This window comes from Lepisma saccharinum, chromosome 7 (genome assembly GCF_977018435.1).
Source record: "Lepisma saccharinum chromosome 7, izLepSacc3.1, whole genome shotgun sequence".
NCBI classification, from domain to species: domain Eukaryota; kingdom Metazoa; phylum Arthropoda; class Insecta; order Zygentoma; family Lepismatidae; genus Lepisma; species Lepisma saccharinum.
In genome coordinates, this window is record NC_139235.1 from 90,578,274 (window position 1) to 90,592,386 (window position 14,113).

Below are 14,113 nucleotides of genomic sequence, written 5' to 3' on the forward strand. Positions count from 1 at the left end.
TTGAGAAACTGTTTTGACATACCTACTTGTATGTTGTTGACACTGGTTAGTCAATATTATCATAGTACAAATGTACTCATAAATCATGTTCATCAGCAGTGTCACCATCTGTCCATACATATAATTTATTTGTCATTCCTATGGACGATTGTACTGGTACACACACAAGTGCTTGAATGTTTCACCCCATATCTCATTACGCTGGCTTCTTCGACCTTAGTTCCTTCCTTTTCTCCAATGATTCACTGGTGCATCACCTATTTTGTTTCATTTTTGCACCCTATACAGGGTTTGTCCAATAAGTATCGGGACTGAAGTCATATAAAGAAATTTATTGAAGTTATATGTACAGTGTGTTAATATTCTTCAAAATATGACCCTCCTGCATCAATACAATGCTGCCAGCCGTTTTTCCACTCTTCATACACCCCCTGGAAGTCTGCAACCGCAAGGCTGTTCAGGCACCCTGTCGAAGCTGCTTCGACCACTTCAATCGTCCCAAAACGATGTTCTTTCAGGCTCCTTTTGATCCAAGGGAACAAAAAGAAGTTGGGGGAGCCATATCTGGACGGTAGGGTATTGTGCACAATGTTTAGCCAGTGCCTCCCTCACAATTAGTTATGTGTGACTGGGTGTATTTTCGTGATGCAGCAGCCAGGAATCAACGATCTCCCTTCGGACGCGGCGGACCCTAATCATCATTGGTCACAATTGAATGCACAGTGGATTTCAGTAAATTTAACTCCTGTGCTATCAATTGAACACTTAACCGGCGATCACTGTTCAGAAGTTCTTGCACTTTGGCCACATTTTCAGCATTTCGGATTCATGTCAGCACGTTCGACGTCTTCCCGGCCATCTTGGAATTTTTTATGCCACTCCTTGTAAGCCTCACAGATCATATCAAAAGTCTCTGTAGCAGATTTGTTCAGTTTAACGCAAAATTTGATGGCACAACGCTGCTCGATGGTTCGCTGCATGTTGACTCTCGATGCGAGCATTAAACACACTTTCACTTCAGGTGCGACCTACACACTCCAAAGGCTCGGAGGCAACTGAGCTGGGTCTCCTCGCTCACGTGACACCATGCAACACTGATCCCACCCACAGAGACCACCCTCCACCCCTTCCCATTGGCAGGACAAAATCAATCCCTATACTTATTGGACAAACCCTGTATATATAATATTGGGTTGGTGCATAGTGCATATATTTGTAGCATTATATAACATACATTAATAGGAATACAATAATTAACTAACACAGGTGGTAAGGGGAAACATTTTTATTGAAGTCTACAATACACAGTCTGTAATATAGTCGCCTCCATTGTCAGTGACCATCTGTTAATGTTGGGGAGGAGTTTGATGCCTCACCTGCAGAACTGCTGTGTTTTCAGTATATGGCATTAGCTCCGTACACAGCACAAATTGTTTTTAAGTAGAAGAAATCAGTTAGCCAAGTTTCAACAGCAGCTTCATTGGGAAATACTTCCTACTGCTACACTTGATCCTTGGTTAAACTTCGTTAAATTTCAAGAGCAGAATGTGCTGGAAATGTTCAACTTTGTCCACTTGACACTCAATCTTCTTTCGTCTGAAAAACAGACAAAATGTGCTCAGAATTAACACTGTGTTTTCATGAACACAAAACTACAAACCAAGCAATAACAGTGGAATAACAGACAACGAACTCTTGGGGATGCAGTGTTGCCAACCCATTACAAAACACTACAAACTTATGCACTGATCCAATATAGAGGAATAGAATAAGGAAAAGTGCCAGAAGGGCAGATAAACAAAAATATAAGAGGTATGAGAGACACTATCGAAGTGTAGACAGAAAGTAGAAATAGTAGATGGAGGTTGACGAAAAGGTGCTTCCTGCATTTTAGTTGTGGGGCGTGCATGCCTGATATGTAGGCCCTTTCTCATCGCCAGCGGGAAAAGGTGGCTATGTGGGTGGGCTAATAGATGGATAATGGCAACATGAGAACAGTTCTTAAAGGTGGTGTTACGGCTGTTGGTGTGGCTTGTGACTGAGGTTGGAGTTTTGGGTGGAAGAATGATGGTTATTGATTCTGAGGGTCAAGGGAGTGGAGGTTTTGCCAAGGTAGAAGCTACCACAGATTTTACACTTGGGTTTGTTACACCTGTGGGAGAAGTTGGTGTGATTCGGACCAAGAAGTTCTTAAGGTGAGGGAAAAGCGGAAGACGACCATTAGCTTGTCCCGAAAGATATACCTGGTGTCACGATCACTGTCAAGAATGGGAGGAAGAGAGTGGAGGGTAATTTTGAAGTAAGTTTACTGTCTCCTACCTCACATAATTTTGTTTGTGATTATATATATTTATATATATATATATATATATATATATATATATATATATATATATATAATGGATAAAGATAAAAGGAGGACTGCCAAAAGGGCAAAATAAGAAGCAAAGGAGAAAGGAAACACTCGTAAGACAGTAGAAATAGTCAAATTTTCGCAGACACGAGCTGCATCTTCAGTGGAAGGAGAAAAGACAAAACCAGAAGTTAGAGAGACCTGCAGAGTTGCCAGGTCTTGATCGAAGAAGTAGAAGTACGGAGAAACGAGAAAACACTGTGCTTGGTGGGAGGAGGTGGGGAAGTCACTGGGTGGCCTTGTTCAGGCCAGGCAGTGTGGTTGCACTCAGCTGATATGTAGGCCCTCTCCCATCTCTTTCGAACTGAGATGTAGGCTGATTGGGGTAAGGGATGGATGATCACTACCTGGAAGCAGTCTTTAAAAGGGACAGCAACAGTGAAATCAGTTCAGGTTGTGGGTGGAGGAGGGGTGGTTGTTGATTTTGAGGTTGAGGGCAGTTGATGTTTCCCCCAGGTAAAAATCACCACAGATGTTGCAGATGAGGATGTAATTCAGGTTTGAGGTGTGGCAGGTTTCTATCAGGTGGAGGGTGAATTTGCCAGTGGCCATGTGCCTGTGAGAGGTGATGAGAATGGCTCAGGTTTTGCACCTGGGAGGGTTGCATTTGTGTGATGGAGGAATGTTGTGCACCAGGATGTTTTGGAGGCTGGGTGAGCATTTGAAAACCACTCTGGGCTTGTCGGGGAAGATGTTTCTGGTTTCAGGATCACTGTGGAGAAGAGTGTGTAGTGTGTGCTTGATTTTGTTAAGGTGGAGGTAATGAGTGCAGCTCGGGATATTTGTTTGGTGACCAGGGCTTGGTGTAGGCGGAAGTTGTAATTCTGACGGAAGGTGGGTGAAGTGTTAAGATGCTGTACCCTGAGGGCTAGGGAGAATGGAATGGCTTTCTTGGTGTTGAACGTGAGAGCTGGAGAAGTGTAGGTACTGCATGTGGTTGGTGGGTTTTATGTGGATTGAGGTTTCCAGATGTCCTTCCTGGATGTGCATGTCCTTCCTGGATGTGCACATCCAGGAAGGTGATCTGGCTCGGGGAGTGGGGTCCAGGTGAGCTTTATGATAAGGAAGTGGTTGAGTTGGTCCAAGAAGGCTGATAGGTATGGTTCTCCATGTGTCCAGAGCATGAAGACATCGTCAATGAAGATGAGAGGTGTGAGGTTGTTCAAGTTTGCCCATGAAAAGGTTTGCATAGGATTGGGGCTATTCTGGTACCCATGCCTGTACCTCGGATCTGTAGGAAATGTTGGTTTTCAAAGGTGAAATCGTTGCATGTGAGCAACATGGTGGGTCAGGAAGTTGGTGTTTGGGTTGTGAGGTTTGGGTCTGCTATTGAGGTAGAATTCCATGGAGCGGAGGCCCTGGGAGTGGGGTATGTTGGTGTAAAGGGAGGTGACGTTGATGGGAGCAATGGTACTGATTTTTTTGGAAAAAGTGGTTGGTGTCATGGAGGTAGGAGGGCAGAGCTTTCACAAGAGGCTGGAGGTGGAAGTCATCAAGGGCTGAGATTCTTTCGGTAGGCGAGTTGTAGCTGGTCACACTGGGTCTGCCAGGGTTACCAGGTTTGTGAATTTTGGGCAGGGTAGAATCTCTCAGGGGGGGCAGGGTGTGGATGAGGTCCAGGAATTTGTTGAGGTGGGTTTGTAGGTGGAGGATTTTGATGTTGTTGTTGTTGCGGAGAGCTTTCTGTTGGGCAGGGTTGAGGTGTTTGAATCAGCAATCATTAAAAATATGTTTTGTTCAAAGCTTTTTTTAAAAAAGTTGTTTAATAAACTATCGCTCTGTCCACTTCACATGCTTTGTTTCTACACTTGATACGAAAATTTTGAAATTTTCCTGTTGATTTTTAAAATTTATATATAAAGAAGTAAAAGAGGAAGCATTCAGCAGACAGACAGACAAAGACAGGAGGGGCTAGTATAATCGAAATTAAATATCAGTGAGCAGTGGACATCCTTTGCATCAACATCAGTACAATTCCTTCCTTCCTTACAAGTTGTAGAAATTAAGAAAAAGGAATGACCAATTTGCTCCAAACTAACATGCTGTTTAGATAAAGTGGTCAACTATACGTATAATTCTAACAAGTATATTTGCAGCATTGCTATTAGTGCACTAAAATGTGGTAAAATTACACCATGCAATACAAAATCATGGAATTAAAGAATTGATTATTATATTATTAATTTTTATTACTAATCAGTTGTCATTTTGTAACTTATTTCAGGTTTCTTCAGTGACGACACACCTGCTCGCTGCAGACCCCTCCCTTTCAGTCTTTGTAGCAGTGGAGAGAGAATGCACAGCAGGCCAGACAGACAACTAGGGTCCTTCTGCTATTTCTTCTGGCATTATGGGGTGCATCAGGCCTCGACAAGCTTTCTCTACATCATCAATGAATTTGGTTTCCTCCCTTAAAACCTTGTGTGCGTTGCTTGTATGTATGTGTGTCTGTGTGTGCGTATGTGTGCAATTTTCTTTCCCTTAGGTAGGCTGTGTTGTTTGTATTAAGTTTGTAAAAAAAAAAAAAAAATTACAGTGTACAAATTACAATTCGTGGGAGATCTTGCTCCATTTGAGGGATGAATGAAGTTAAGATTTTTTTTGTACATAACTTTTGATGAATGTATAGTTTTTTTGACCTGCATCATGATGTAAAACATTCCCAGCCTGATGCTGATGAGAATAATGGAGCTTGTGACGTAGCTATTACAAATCAAATAATTCTTTGTATACTTTACCTTCTACAGGGTTTCTTCATCTTCTCTTGCATTTAACAGTAGCCTCAAGGGCTTAGTGTAATCTTTTTGTTTCTTTTTTATTATCGTTATTGTTCTTCGGGATTGGGTTTACTGTTGAAGATGCTGAAGAATATTTGGGCGATTGTTGAGGTTGATTCTGCAGCAACTATTGCAAAAAAATCAAATGGGAACTTGATTGTTTTTGGCTTGCTTGGATGCAATATCAATAAGCAGTTTAAGGAAGGAATGATATTTTTTGTTAGTGTCTTGCCTTCACTTAAAACAAGTTGACACATGTCATGTTAACTCAGGAAAAAATAAATTTTGACGGTTTATTGAAATAATTAAAAAGTAATAAATATTTCTGCTCAAAAGAATTGTGTATTTTTTATTTCTATATAGCAATGTACCATTACAGGAAAAACCCATCTGCTAAACAAATTGATGTTAAGTTAGAATAGAGTGTCTTTGGTTGGTAGTTTTGACTTGTATCAAGACAGTGCAGCAAAGTGGAAACATTAATCAACAAGCTTCCACAAGAACAATACAGAATGCATATATTCAGTTTTCCAAGTGCCATAAAGTGACTCAAAGTTTTGAAATAAAGGCTTTGTGTAAGGGATTTCAGAAGATCAACACAGATCATCTTGATTGATTTGTACACATTATATACAGGGTATCTACCAGTCTGGAAAAGTCAGGGAAATTTAAAAAATTTTCTGCAAAGCTATTGCCCTGCTACTGGTATTTGAAGGTGGTGTAAAATGTATCAATTTGAAAACCATAGTGCAAATATCCATTGATATTCCAGCAGTTAACTGGAAATTTCTCACCTATTAATGAGCCAGAAAGTACAACATTGCTGGAAATAGGAAGCTGGGGACTTCCATGTTCTTCATGAAGCTTTCAAAGCAACTTTTCAGAGTTCTGATTGGAACATAGTGGTATTCTTAAGAGCAGTGTACAATTTATTTAAAAATGTTCCAGCTCCGAGAGCAGATTTCATAAGAATTACAGGATCAAAAATTTTTCCAAAAAAGTTTTGTCCAATTCAGTGGTTAGACAATGGAAGTGTGGTGGAAAAAACACAGTACCTTTTACCATTTCTGAAAACCTTTGCTGACAGAGTTTCTTTTACCAAGGAACAACCAAGGTGTGGAAGCTTTAAAACTATTAAGTCACAAGTGAGAAATCCTCTGTTACCACTCAGGCTAGCTTTCTTGCAGACTTCTTTCTTGCAGCTGATATAGAACCTTTTCTTGCCAGGTTTCAGTCTGATTCACTAATGCTACCTTTCATTTATGAACATTTGCTCAAGCTAGGTGTTCATTTTGAATCAACCTCCCCTCACCCTCCGACGTCGCAGTCGCCCTCGCCCTCCACAGCCCTCACCCTCACAAGTCTTCCGGAGGGTGAGGGTGAGGTCTGCCCTCACGAGGGTTGCCCTCCGGTGGGTGATCACCTTTGGTTGAAAAGCAACATTTTTCTGGTCCTGCTGCAGATGATATAAAACAGTTCTATACTGACTTATGTAGTAATGACAGTGTGGTTGCAAGAATGAAAAATGTTGACATTGCTGTTGATCGGCTGGATCAGATGTGGATGACAGTTCGTGAAGACTGCAACAACAGTGCCTTTATACTGTTTGTCAGGAAGATTTTAATGCTTTCACATGGAAATGCTTCTGTTGAGCGCAGTTTCTCTGTAAATAAGCATTGCCTTGTGGATAATCTTGATGAGGACTCACTTATTGCTCAACGATGTATACATGATGCAATTGTAACTTATGGAGGGGTTGAAAAAGTCCCTATAACAAAATTTAATCCATGCAGCAAGGAATGCAAATGGAAAGTGGAAGGAAGCATGATACAACAGAAACTCAGAAGACTCATTTAGAAGAGAGGAAAAGAAGTATGGCAGAACTGAAAGAACCGAGTGCAAAGAAAGCTAAAATCCTTGAGAGATCTGCAAAGGAAATCCAAGAATTTGATTAAAAGATGAAAGCATTAATGAAAATAGTGTAGTTGTGTTGTTGTTTTTTTTTTTAGTAATGTGTTCTTTTGAAACTTTCACATGTTAATGAATGCCAATTCTATATGTTAGAAAAAAACATCTCAAGGATTCAAATTCTGCATTTATTTTAAAGGAAGAAAACTATTTTACAAAATTAGATTCAGTTTATAAACATGTATATTATTTTTCTTGTGACTACTGAATTGTTATGGAAATAAATTAACTCCAAAAAAATTGGTAAAATAATTATTTTATAATGTGTGGGTGGATCGGATGGCTATAAGGGGTGAAGGGAGACCATCAATAATTTCACATAATGTGATAATGAAAGCTTGCTAGTATATTGGTAAATTCCCATAAATGTAAAAAGTATGCTTTGTGGTGAAAAGATTAATCTGATGTACTACAGTTTACGGTTTTAAACTTGAGTGTGAATTTTCATCTAAGTGCTCTGATTTTCTTACATATATCACCTTTGACTGAGTGCCAAATCTTTGGGGTTGGGGCAAGGACAGTTATTTTTTTCTTGGTAGATAAGGGATAGCATTAACCTTTAAACAGCCAATGGGTCATATATGACCCATAGAAAGTATAGGCGAAAACAGCCAATGGGTCATATATGACCCGTGGTGATGATTACAACATTCACGTGCTTTTAGGACCTTCATACTTGTATGTGAGATTGTAAACGCTGACATGTTGAGATAAGACTTTGAAATAGACTTTGAAATGTCATGTGGAAGAAAACCCCCTCCCCCTTTCTCTAATATGCAAATTAGCTATTTATAGCCAAAATGCAGGATTGTACATATTGCGTCATATTTCAGCCTGTATGAGAACTAGGGACTTGAAACAAGTTTCACTTTGTTGCAAAAGGTCTACTATTTGAAAACAGTGCAAAAGTTTGCGCCCTTTTTCCAAAATGACGGGATAAGAGGGGGTGAACGCCATTTTTTTTTCATTGAAATTTGGGGACTTTGCCCCTCCCAACCCCGTTTTTCTCACTTGGGCTTTCTGAATTGTACACGGTCGCGTGCTCCAATGTTTTTGCTTTCAAACAAAAGTTATCCGAAGTAGATTGCTCAAATAGTCTCAGAGATATAACTTTTCTGAAATAAGTGTAAAAATTTAAGAATCGCGTGCAAAGGCCGCTGCGAGAGAGGGATTACTAAATGAAAAAAACAAGGAAAAAATTAGAGATCCCTGGGATTCTACTGGCAATTGATAACGGGTGGCTATTCACCGACAATTTCTCGATTTCTAGGAATTGTGCATGAACTCTGCGGAAATTTTCTCCGTATACGTGAAACATTGCAACTTTTATTAATCCAAATCCCATTCAATTTATACATAAATGTCGTGAAGCAGTTTTTCACACCTCATCTTTTAATTTTATCGAGCAAGAAAAATAAAGCTGCGTGGAAAATAAATTATTTCAATTCATTTACTTTGTTAGTGTCCTTTGCAGAACAATCTATCTGACAGACTGAAGATTATTGCAAGATACCTTGAGTTTGAAATTCTTATGCAATTAACATTTTTCGTAGACTAGTACATTCCGTAACATTTGCGACTTGTGTTGGTAGATGTGTATTTCGATTCTGAGTGTGTGAAATGTAAATTCCGCAACTTAAATATTTTAAAGATATACATATACCGTTTAATTGAATTGAATTAGAATTGTTGGATAGGTAGGAATCACACAGACCATTTATATTGTTAATGTGTGTGTGTGGGTGGTGAGAGGCGGTAATACTTAATGTTCAAATAGAGAAAATATCTGCTTGTACCCTTGAATTTTTGGAAAGTTCTGCTTGAAAATCTAGAATTATAGTTGAATTTTATCATGATCCTATAGTGACCACTCTGTAATACCCGACGCAAAGTCAGTGGCGTAAACAAAGGGGGAGCATAGCCCCCCAACCTTGGACGGAAATCAATTCAAGGGCACCTGCAGGGGGCACAGAGGAGCAATTACCCCTCTCGATTTCAAATTTTATGCAAATAGAAATGCATTTCGTAAAACGTCCTTGCTCTCCTCGCTCGCAATACCTGCTATCTTTAGCCTTATCAAGTTCAGAGCCATAGGTAGGGAGCGGCGGGAGTCGGCCCTGGGCGCCAAATGATCTAATGAAAAAAATTGTAAAAGAGAGAATGCCATGGCGCCCCGTGAAATTATTTGCGCCCTATTAAATCAATGTTTTCAGTTTCCAAAAAAATTGGATCTAAAAAAAGTTCTTGCTAGCTTCGCTCGCAATATCTGTGGTTGTTTTCTGGAATGCAAACTGATTTTGTCTTAAATGCATGAACAATTGTTTTGAGGAGAAGGAGCGCGCACATTTGACAAACAATTTATATAATTTTTGCTTTTCGTTGATTATGAGGTGGACGAATTCATTATGTAATATATGTTGTATATGTATTAATGAAAATTTTAATACGTACACAATTTAGTGTTGGTATGTTGCATATGTATTTTCTTATTTTATGGTGCTCCATGGTTCCTTCAAAAATACAGTTTGTGTGCTTCTCTTCCATTATTAATGTGAAATTGAACGTTTTGAAAAAAATATTCCAAATCCTTTGTTCAAACACAAATGCTTTAGCACAGATTTCCACCCCCTTTTTTTTGCATAATTACGTCTTTGAAGCTACTACTAATAAAAATATTATTATTATTGGTACGTTTATCCTGGTACTCCCCCCCCCCCGACAAAAAATCGTGGTTGCGCCTCTGATCAAAGCTAATGGCTTGCCTCCTTTCCTTGTAGGGGACTTGTTCCTGTGTCCCTCGCGATAAATCCGCCAGTGGTATAAAACATACAAAACAACAACATTAAATGCGAATATCATAGCGACTCTTAATATTCACTACAGAAGAAACCAATATGCATACCCTGGAAAGAATTATCGGAAGACGTTACACCGGTGGTTCTCAAACAGTGGTACTCGTACCAGGGGTACATGAACAACTTGAAGGGGGTACGCGATCAGCTCGGAAGAGAAATGTCTAGAGTACCCACACGACAACATTTTTGCTGCAGGTGTGTAGAGCAGAATTATTTGTTTCAGACTTCATAGATTTAACACTCAACTGGAAAATAAGGCTGAGTTTGTTACTGACACACTATCTTTGTTTCGTGTGTCTTGAAATAAAATACTCGGGCATAAATTTGGAGCCGAATCTCCGCTTGAAAGTTTCAAGTGCACAAACAGACATCAAGTAACTGTGTCAGGCTATGCAGGCACATCATAAAAGGTAAAGTGTTCCCCTGTGCATAGCACCACGCCATGAAGGCGTATAGGGGGTGTGGGGGTAACGCCCCAGGCACATCATTCTCACTAGAAACTCTTGAGGATTTACAATAAAAACTCCAAAATTGTGCTTGTTTATTTTGTCCTCAATAACTCTGGGAAAATATGTGAAAATTAAAGTTTTTATATACTGCTTCGCATACACGTGTTTCACATTTTCATTTTTGTAACTAATCATTAAGATTGTAAACGGAGGAACACCCAATAAAAAATAACGTAGGATTCTAATGTTTGTTTACCATCTTTCCACATACAGCCGGATTGCTCTATTGAAGATGTACGCCTCCAACATATCGGAAACGCCGCACCAATCAGGCAGCCAAAAAAATTACCCAAAACCCACTATTCGGAGAAAATCTATGGTGGGGGTACATAAGACGTTTAATTACGACTAAAGGGTACAATGAGGGGGGAAAAAGTTTGAGAATCGCTGCGTTACACAATACCGCTACAAGAAGATACTTTTTTAAAAAAAAAAAAAACCACGATATCTATTACGACAACTTCTAACTAAAAAAGGTATGAATTTATAATACCGGAAGTATCTCCAATTGCTTTCAAATTAGGCATACTCACTAATTTTGGCCTCGTAATCGCGAATCTGCAGTTAAAATTGGGCGTCACGTCTAGAAATTGCAAAATAATATTGTCAATTACCGCTATGCTTCTCCATACACTAACATGGAAACCATGTTTTTTGATATGACGACGTCTTCCTTTCTGCACAACGGTCTTGCTACCTTGTGTTGTGTCATAAGTAATAACACAACATTGCTCAAGTGTTGTGCAATAAGTGAGACCCGTTGCATGTGAGAAAATGGCGTCTTGCGTAAAGATGGAAAACATATTTGCCCCACGAACCATTCACGGTAAGGTTAGGTTAGGTTAGGCAAGCATAGTTAAAATTAAAGGTCATCGTAAACATAGTTTTGAAACGCTAATCACTGCAAAAAATAGTTGTTTTCATCATAAATCAAGGATGTTTACTCCGTTCACGGACCCACTTTTTTCGACTTATTTTTGCAATTTCTAGACGTGACCGCCAAATTTTAACTGCAGATTCGTGATTACGAAGCCAAAATTAGTGAGTATGCCGAATTTGAAAGCAATTGAAGATACTTCCGGTATTGTAAATACGCTCCCTAAAAAAAAACTGACATTGTATGGCAACATACTATTTACATTGAGCATAGAAATCTTCAGAAGGAAAATGTTTTAATTACCGTTCATGCAGTTGCAGGCAGCATCTTCATCTAACAAGGACCTAGAACAGGTCTACTGCGAACGCAGCCCAGCTGGCCCAGCCATGCAGTGAGGCGTAACCTACTCAGAGCCACGTCGCTTCAACAGGGGCGCGAAGTGGTCCTGAAAGACAAAGAAACGAATCAATTTGAATAATATACTAACAACGTAACAATTTTATAACTTTAAAACGATCAACATGATTTTAAAAAGTAGGCTAAATTCCCTATATTGTTTACTGCCTTTTTATATCTTCGGTTAATACCGACGCTGAAGTGATCTCTTAATCCTAGAATTTATTTTTCTTGATTAATAATAATATTTCTTTTACTACCGTTTCTATCTCGTTTTCACCATTATCCCTAATTCTTTTTATCTCCGCATTCCCTCTTTTTCACTTCCTTTAATCTCTTCTCTCTTTCCGTTTTTCAATTTCTTCTATCTCTCTCTCATATATATATAGTGTGTGTGTGTGTGTGTGTGTGTGTGTGTCGCTTTTTCAACGTCTCACTTCTTTTTTTAATTTATTGTTTTTCTGTCTCTCTCTCGCAATCGCATGCTTTATGATTTTTCTTTCTCAGTTGCTCTTACAACTCAACTGCTGGATAGGTGTCCAATGTGAGTGTTCCTTCATAAATTACATCATAAAGTGAAGTAAAATAACCAAATCAATCTTACAGCTCAACCATAATGAGAAGAACCGCGGCAAACTAGCGAGCTTTAGCGACAGTCATTTTCCCCCGTGTTCCGTCGTTTGCTTCCTTGTCAAAGACTTCAACAACGTTAAATATACAGATGGGGGACAAAATAATACGAACACCTGTGAATGTAGAGAAAATCTTTATTAATAGGGGGTTGGACCACCCTGTGACTGAAGTACACTTTGTATGCGACGTGGGATGGACGCATAGAGGTCATGCACAATGTTTAAGGGAATATGGAGCCATTCTTCCTCCAGAGCAGTCTCCAATTCCGAAAGTGTGGCTGGAGGCGGACTTCGAGCACGAAGTTTGGACTCCAAATATCCCCACAAATGTTCTATAATGTTCAGGTCAGGAGACTGTGGGGGCCATTCAAGATGTCCTACTTCATCGTAATATTCTTCAAACCATGTTTGGACAGACCCAGCAGTGTGGATAGGAGCGTTGTCGTCTTGAAAAAGCGGTCGGTCCCCAGGAAATAAAGTCTGGACAAAAGGATGGAGATGATCCCCCAGAATGCTGCGATAGTGACTGGCATTGATCTTCCTATGCAGAAAAACAAGTGGTCCCACACCATGCCAAGATATCGCGCCCCATACCATAATGGACCCACCTCCATGCTTCACAGTCGGCAAGAGGCAGTCAGGATGAAATGCATCTCGAGGCGTTCTCCACACATAAACGCGCCCCGTGGTCTGAAATAACGTGAATGTTGATTCATCAGACCAGATGACTTGTTGCCACTGCTGTGGGGACCAACTTCTGTGAGCTCTGCACCATTGGCGTCGCTTGACAGCATTACGTGATGTCAGTGACGTGCACTGAGGAGTAGCTAGTCTAGCAGAGATAGATCAATCAATCTCACATTTCGAATTATATTAAATCACAATATTTATTGTCTTGTTAAAGCCACAGTTCATATGCAACACTTTCTTTTGCACGCGCTTCTCGTCCATCGGTGTGATCGGCGGGCACAGCTGACTGGATACCCTAGCTCGCTCTTCTTCCGCCTGACCAGTTTCCAGGTAGAAACAGCCGGCCCAAGGAAAAGGAAGATTTCTACCTCTACCTACCTTGCCCCCTCTCCCCGCTGCAATGGTTGAAAGCCTGTGCTTTCAGGTCCCCCAGTCTATCTCCTATAGGACAGATAGGGGATTGGTTTCTCATAGATGTTTTGTAAATCCTCTAAAGAATTCAGGGTAAAATTTTCTGCAGTACTTATGTTCTCTATTTACACAACCTTTTACACGTTGTACAATATGTATGTATAATATGGGATGTAGTTTTATTATTTATGAAATGGGAACGTGTTATGTGCAGACAATAATGTTATGCTTTCTATCTTCTTTTTTTTTTTTTTTTTCAAGTATGGAATATATAATGATTAAATTACAAATATGTGCTCGGGCTCTCTCTCACTCTCGTTTTAGTAGTGTTTTATTTAAATATACTACTCTTGGCCTCTAACACTCATACATACGGATGTCTTTATTTGGCCAAGAGAACGCGCGTTCATATTGTTGTTGGTTTGGTTTATTTTACTTAGCTTTTCTGCCACATTTGGTTATCGAGAAAATGAGGATGAATGATGATATGATGAAATTGATGAAGGGACCTTATATGAACAATCCAGGCCCGGATTCGAACCCGTGATGAGTGTGCATTCTTGTCCTGTGTTGTACTCTGCAGTG

The 14,113-nt window shown here is 39.8% G+C and overlaps 1 protein-coding gene across 1 annotated transcript in view; it reads left to right on the forward strand.

Moving 5' to 3' along the window:
• Smg6 (Smg6 nonsense mediated mRNA decay factor) overlaps positions 1–5,528 on the forward strand; it is a 187,987-nt gene extending 182,459 nt beyond the window's left edge. The window contains exon 26 of the mRNA XM_083125593.1: positions 4,638–5,528. The gene's annotated coding sequence lies outside the window, so the exon portion shown is untranslated. The remainder of the gene's footprint in view (positions 1–4,637) is intronic.
• The last annotated feature ends 8,585 nt before the right edge of the window (positions 5,529–14,113 follow it).